Here is an 8,234-nt window from a genome sequence, read left to right as displayed (position 1 = left end):
GGGTTTTTTTCTTCCTACAGGCATAACAGTATTTTTTGTTATTTTGTAAGGTTTTTTTCTGAAGAAACGATTAAAAACACATCATTTATATTGTTGCTGTTCTGTATAAAAATCAATTTAAGTTGAAAATGAATTTTTCGTCAACAAATACTTTTGGAATTGTTATGCAGTTTAAATGAAAAATATGAAGGTGTGGTATGGTTGCAAATGAGACAGCTATCCAATGCCAAAAGGACAACTATAGGTCACTGTACTGCCTCTAAGGTTGTTTAATCTCCTGTTGCTAGATGAAGTAGAATCAGTCCTTTTGTTAACTGTTATCTCCTCTTGAACATGTTGAATATTTCTATTAATTGGTGTTATAAGCCACTTTCAGCACTAATGCATTACGGCTATTTTGTGGAGGACAGTTTTTTGGTAAAGATTGCATTTCATGCAATCGAAACTCTATAGTAATGACTTCATATCTATATATTTTAAGGTTTATCAAAACTTTTGAGATACCCAAAATATAGTGCATTGATCATAACAATGTTATTAACATTCTTGAATTCCTATCAATGAACATTTCTAGAAATCTATCAATGCACTATATATGCTCAGTAATTCAAGTTTCAAAATGTTATAGTTGTCAAGAAAATTACATATCTTAAATTCTTTTGCAAGGTGCAGGAATCTAATATTGGTTCTAAAAATATCATTGATGTCATCGCTAAAGTAGTCTTAACAAGAGGCTCTCAAGAGCCTGAATCGCTCACCTATTGTTATTTTTTGCTTAAATCTTTCATCAATGATTATTTTTGCAGTTTACCCATATGTTCCATTTTAGCCATAGTGTCTTTGTTTCTTTACGTAGCAGGGAAATAAAATACAAATTTAAACTATATTCATTTGTGAAGATTTTTAAAGTTAATAAAAAACATAAACAACTTGTATAAATTGTCCTTTAAGGGCAATAACTCCTTAAAGGGTCAATTGACAATTTAGGTAATAAAACTTTTTTGTAGATCTTACTTTGCTGAACATTTTTGCTGTTTACAGTTTATCTTTACCTTCAATAATATTCAAGGCAATAACCAAAATCTGCAAAATTAAAGTAGCAGCAACCCAACAATGGGTTGTTTCGTTTGTCTGAAAATTTCAGGGCTGATAAATTTTGACCTTTTGAACATTTTTAGCCCATGTCAGATTTACTCTAAATGCTTTAGTTTCTGAGATATAAGCCAAACACTGCATTTGACCCCTATGTTCTATTTTTAGCCATGGTGGCCATGTTTGTTTTCAGATACAATTCGTAAACTAGACTGCTAAAGGAACATTCAAAGTTGAGAAGTAGTAGGCACAATAGTTTCAGAGGAGAATATTTTTAAATGTTAGCAAACTTGATGAAAAAATTGTGTAAAATTGTCTAATAAAGGGCAATAACTCCTCAAGGGGTCAATTGATAATTTTTGTCATATCAATTTTTTTGTAGATCTTACTTTGCTGAACATTATTGCTGTTTATAGTTTATATCTGTCTATTATAATATTCAAGATAATAACCTAAAACTGCAAAATTTCCATAAAACTACCAATTTAGTGGCAGCAAACTTGATGAAAAAAATGTGTAAAATTGTCTTTAAAGGGCAATAACTCCTCAAGGGGTCAATTGATAATTTTGGTCATATCAATTTTTTTGTAGATCTTACTTTGCTGAACATTATTGCTGGTTATAGTTTATATCTGTCTATAATAATATTCAAGATAATAACCTAAAACTGCAAAATTTCCATAAAACTACCAATTTAGTGGCAGCAAACCAACAATGGATTATTCGATTCGTCTGAAAATTTCAGTGCTGATAGATCTTGACCATTGGAACATGTTTACCCCATATCAGATTTGCTCTAAATGCTTTAATTTCTGAGATACATGTATAAGCCAAAAAGTCCATTTGACCCCTATGTTCAATTTTTATACGACCGCAAAAAATTTAATTTTTTGGTCGTATATTGCTATCACGTTGGCGGCGGCGTTGTCATCGTCGTCGTCCGAATACTTTTAGTTTTCTCACTCTAACTTTAGTAAAAGTGAATAGAAATCAATGAAATTGTAACACAAGGTTTATGACTACAAAAGGAAGGTTGGGATTGATTTTGGGAGTTTTGGTCCCAACATTTTAGGAATTAGGGGCCAAAAAGGGCCCAAATAAGCATTTTCTTGGTTTTCGCACTATAGCTTTAGTTTAAGTGAATAGAAATCTATGAAATTTTGACACAAGGTTTATGACCACAAAAGGACGGTTGGAGATTTTGGGAGTTTTGGTTCCAACAGTTTAGGAATTAAGGGCCAAAAAAGGGCCCAAATAAGCATTATTCTTGGTTTTCGCACAATAACTTTAGTATAAGTAAATAGAAATCAATGAAATTTAAACACAAGGTTTATGACCACAAAAGGAAGGTTGGGATTGATTTTTGGAGTTGAGGTCTCAACAGTTTATGAATTAGGGGCCAAAAAGGGGCTAAAATAAGCATTATTTTTGGATTTTGCACCATAACTTTAGTATAAGTAAATAGAAATCTATGAAATTTAAACACAAGGTTTATGACCATAAAAGGAAGGTTGGGTTTGATTTTGGGAGTTTTGGTCCCAACAGTTTAGGAATAAGGTGCCCAAAGGGTCCAAAATTGAACTTTGTGTGATTTCATCAAAAATTGAATAATTTGGGTTCTTTGATATGCCGAATCTAAATATGTATGTAGATTCTTAATTTTTGGTCCCGTTTTCAAATTGGTCTACATTAAGGTCCAAAAGGTCCAAAATTAATCTTAGTTTGATTTTAACAAAAATTAAATTCTTGGGCTTATTTGATATGCTTTATCTAAACATGTACTTTGATTTTTGATTATGGGCCAAGTTTTCAAGTTGGTCCAAATGGGGGTCCAAAATTAAACTTTGTTTGATTTCATCAAAAATTGAATAAATGGGTTCTTTGATATGTCAAATCTAACTGTGTAAGTAGATTCTTAATTTTTGGTCCAGTTTTCAAATTGGTCTACATTAAGGTCCAAAGGGTCCAAAATTAAACTAAGTTTGATTTTAACAAAAATTAAATTCTTGGGCTTATTTGATATGCTTTATCTAAACATGTACTTTGATTTTTGATTATGGGCCAAGTTTTCAAGTTGGTCCAAATCAGGATTCCATATCAAGTATTGTGCAATAGCAAGAAATTTTCAATTGCACAGTATTGCACAATCGCAAGAAATATCTAATTGCACAATATTGTGCAATAGCAATTAATTTTCAATTGGAGTTATCTTTCTTTGTATAGAATAGTAGTTGATAACATATGTTGGAAATTTAACAGAGATGACTATGATGTCATTTTCTATTTTTATTTGCCAATAACTTTATGTAAATAACTTCATTGGAAATTTGCCAATATAAAATGTTGCTGATGAAGTTTTTTTTATTGTTCTATACAATTAACAATGTATATTCACTTTTACTACCAACCAATCTTTACCATTCAGTGATAACAAGCACTTTATTTTACATTTTAATATTTTATGATGTATTTAAAAGAGTAGTTATTGTTGCAAACTCCATTAGAAATTTGAATTGATATCAGTTTTGGAAAAAGGGAAACAGGGATGTGAAAAAAAAATGGGGGGGGGGTTAAATTTTTCTCATTTCAGATTTCATAAATAAAAAGAAAATGTCTTCAAACATTTTTTTGAGAGGATTAATATTCAACAGCATAGTGAATTGCTCAAAGGCAAAAACAAAATTTTAAGTTCATTAGACCACATTAATTCTGTGTCAGAAACCTATGCTGTGTCAACTATTTAATTTTAGATTTAAATAAGTTTGAAGAAGAAATCTTTAATTGATTTGTAAAATCTTGACATTTGTTTTGTGTATAAAAACCCATGTAATGTCAAAAATTTGATCACAATCCAAATTCAGAGCTGTATCACGCTTGAATGTTTTGTCCATACTTGCCCCAACTGTTCAGGGTTCGACCTCTGCGGTCGTATAAAGCTGCGCCCTGCGGAGCACCTGGTTAGCCATGGTGGCCATGTTTGTCGATGGATCAAAACTTTGGATATATTTATAAACTAAATACCCTAAAGAACATTAATTTAAAGTTTGAAGGTATTTGGCCCAGGTGTTTCAGAGGAGAAGATTTTTAAAGTAGTTTACGACGACAGATGACGGACGAGGATGGACGCAAAGTGATGGCATACGCTCACATGAGCTAATAATTGGAGTTATCTTCCTTTGTAGTCGAATCAACGGCTTTTTGTACAACCATTGCTTTATACAATGCAGTGTTTATTTTTTCTTCCCACTGATAAATTTAAGCAATATTTTTTCCTTCAGTGTTCAAAAACTTTCATTATTGTCAGTGTTCAAACACTTTCATTATTGTCAGAAAAAGATGCAGTGCCTGGAGAGAACCATCCAAATTTGGCATACAAACTGACAACCCTCGTCAATTTAGATTGGAGTCCAGTACCTGCCACATGCAGGATTCGAACTCACAACATCACTGTTGACAAGCTAGTGATACAATAGTTGGAACTACTTAGAATATCAGCCTGTTTGTTTTGACAGTGATTTTGTAAGTTTGCATGTAACATCATTTGTTATCAAGGATGCTCTGAAGAGTTTGCAATTTCCAGAGCTTGTATTTCCCATCATGATTTCTGTGATAGACATGATAGAGGCTTTCTGCTTATAATGAAGCTACTCAAACAATTCTTTTTGGTGAAGTTGAAATCATATGGAATTTTCAAGGACACCATTATGAAATTGTCATTTCAATGCTTTTTGGTGAGTTTTTTTGTCATTGCATTGTCAGTTTTTTCCCACTAATTAGATTGAATGTCCATTTGGTATTTGAGGTTGCTATGGGTTTATATTCCTTTAGAAACTTTAAAAAGGTACGATTTGTTTATGGAAACATCTGTGAAAGAACTATATTAAAATTTTAAATAATGATATAAAGATTGGTTAGTCTTGTGGGAAGATAACTTTAAGTGCTTTCTACAAACATATTTATACTAAACTCTCTAACATGCAATGTGATTTTCTCATTTCATACACCATCTTAATATTATCTGAAATTCAAGGTTTCCCTGAACTAGACTAGGGATATCTGTTAAGTTTTAAAAGTAGTAAATATTAGGCTTATTTGGGGTTAAAAAAAATAATTTTTATGCCCCGTCGTAGCTGAAAGGGATTAAAAAAGAGGGACGAAAGATACCAAAGGGACAGTCAAACTCATAAATCTAATACAAACTGACAACGCCATGGCTAAAAATGAAAAAGACAAACAAACAACAGCACACATGACACAACATAGAAAACTGAAGAATAAACAACACGAACACCACCAAAAAACTAGGGGTGATCTCAGGTGCTCCGGAAGGGTATTAAGCAGATCCTGCTCCACATGTGGCACCCATCGTGATTAAGTTTTATCCTTTTCCGTCTACGGACGAACGAACGGACGCACGTCCCTCCGTACGACCCAAAATTAGTTTTCGTTCTCTAACTTCAGTTTGCCTCAACCAAATGTAATGAAACTTATACACAACGTTTTTACCAAAAGACCCAGATCAAGTTTGAATTTTGGATGCGTCATTTTAACCGTTCTAGAGTTATGCTCCTTTACAAACTAAACAAAAACGTTTTTCATTGTTTCTGTTCTCTAACTTTAGTTAACCTCAACCATATGCTATAAAAAAAATTATATACAATGCTATAAACTACCACAGATCAAGTATGAATGTTGGGGGCTTCACATTAACCGCTCTAGAGTAATGCCTTTTTACAAATGAAAAAAAAAATGCTATTTTTTAAGTTTTCGTTCCCTAACTTAAGTTTGCCTTAGCAATGCTTATTACCAAAAAATACCGTTTTCCTTTTCCGCCGTTTAGCAACACCCCAAAATACAAATCAAATTTGAGAATTTTGCAGGCGTCACTTCAACCGTTCTAGAGTTATGCCCCTTCACAAATTGCAGAATTTTTCGTTTCCATTCTCTAACTTTAGTTTGCCTCAACCAAATGCTATGCAACTTGTACACAGTGCTTATCATATCACAAAACTCAGATCAAGTACAAAATTGGGTAGGGTCACTTTTACCGTGTTTTTCAGTTATGTCTCTTTATAACTTTATTATATGATATGCAAGCGGGGGCATCATCTGTGTCCTATCACGGGACGCATTCCCTATATATTTTACTTCATTTTTTGCCCCATTTATGAGCATTATGTTTTCTAAGCCGTGCGTCCGTCTGTCCTGTATTTTTTTGTGACGCTGAAATCCAATCAACTTGAAACTTAGTAAACATGTTCCTTATGATATGATCTTTCTAATTTTAAGGATGTTTGCTCCTCTATTTTATCAATTTGAGTCAGATTTTCGGAATCCTCTGGTTTTATCCATGTATTGCCATTAAAAAAAAATTGCGTTGTTCTAACCCCTATTTTTCTTTTCATTATTTTATAACATTAAGTTTTAAAAAGCCATATTTCAAAATCTTATAAAATCCTTGTTGTTTTTTCATAGTTTTTAAAACAAAAAAGGTGCCAATGTTAAATGTATTAAAAATCTAGAGAGAATTAATTCCCGCCAAATTTTCAATGGCTTATATCTCGAAAACAAGCACACGGACCCTCCATTTTTTTCTTCTTTTTTAGTTTCTTTCTTTATATTCTATCAATTCATAACCGTCTTTTAAAAACCTTGTTATTTAAAAAAAAAAGTAGCGAACATCCTTAATGCCAAATTAGAGATTTTATCCCATTTTCACAGTCCACTGAACATAGAAAAATGTTCGTACGGATTGGGCATCCGTGTAATTGGGACTCATTCTTGTTAAAATATGTATTAAAACTTATACAATATCTTTTCAAATTTATCAATAGGTTTTGGGTTACCTACCATATTAAGCTGGTACCTAACACTTTACCTAAAATTAATTTGGCTCGTTTAATTTTCTACAAATTTTGACAAAGTATTTACTTTGACCCTTTGACAAAAATATAAAAAATTCAAATTGAACCAACCGTTTTATCAGAAAAATTAGACTGGTTATATAGTAGTTTGACAAACAATTATTTTGATCATTGAGAAGCTTAAGGAAGCTGGCTTGTCATGTTTTGGATTTTTTGTCAGATTTTCGGAATCTTCTGGTTTTATCCATTTGAATGCCTTGAAAAAAGTTGCCCGGTGACCCCCATTTTTCTTTTTGTAAATCTTTTACATGTATAATGATAAGCAATCTGTTAAAGTCTTATAAAATTTTAATTATTTTTTAATAGTTTTTGAGAACTTAAACTTGTCAATGATAAAGCTATGAAAAGTCAAGAGAGAATATTTTCCCGCCAAAATTTCAATGGCTAATATCTCGAAAACAAGCACGGTGACCTATATATTTTTTTTTTGCTCTTTTGATTCCTTAATTTACCCTCTATCAATATAAACTAGTGTTTTGAAAAGTTAATTACGTTGAAACTGAGAAGCAAACTCCCTTAATATTCCCTTATAGACACTATGTCATTATTATATGAAAAAAATGTTCCACTTGAAATAAAGTCGATGTCACAACATGCCTTGTTATAAGAAGCGGCGGATTCAGAGGGGGCGTAAAGGGTGTTTTCATGAGAGTGTAATAGTCTATAGAGACTTGTCCATATGTTTGCTATTAGAAACGGAAATTTCCAACAAACCTATTTAGCCTTAAATGAACATGATGAATAAAACACGGGCGATTTTTTTTTGTAGCCGGGGTTTGCATGTCTGACCGGAATGTCTGTTTCGCCGGACTTGTATATTGAATACTTTTTTCAAGACCAGACTGTTACCTCCCTGCTGGGTGTGACTTTGTCGACTGTCATTCATAAATTCGTTGTCATTACAGAATCATTCGTAGCATTTGGATGATTTGGAACCCCTCACTTCCCGTAATTTTGTTGGGTGGAAAGTATCAACTAAACATTTGAATACAAACTGCTCGTTTGACAATAACTTTGTCTTTTTTGACTCGTGTCGGTCGTATTGTAAATTTCATCTAATAGTCTTATCTTGTTTACCACAAAAAATCTGTAAGGTTATGATAACTAAGTTAGCTTACAACAAACCGGCGAGAATTTCCATGTTTATTTTTTACTGACAAATCCCACATCAATTATATTAGTACATAGCTTAAGATCCATACTATAATTTTGTGATAG

The sequence above is a fragment of the Mytilus edulis genome, chromosome 9 (genome assembly GCF_963676685.1).
Source record: "Mytilus edulis chromosome 9, xbMytEdul2.2, whole genome shotgun sequence".
NCBI classification, from domain to species: domain Eukaryota; kingdom Metazoa; phylum Mollusca; class Bivalvia; order Mytilida; family Mytilidae; genus Mytilus; species Mytilus edulis.
This window is presented reverse-complemented; position numbering follows the sequence as displayed.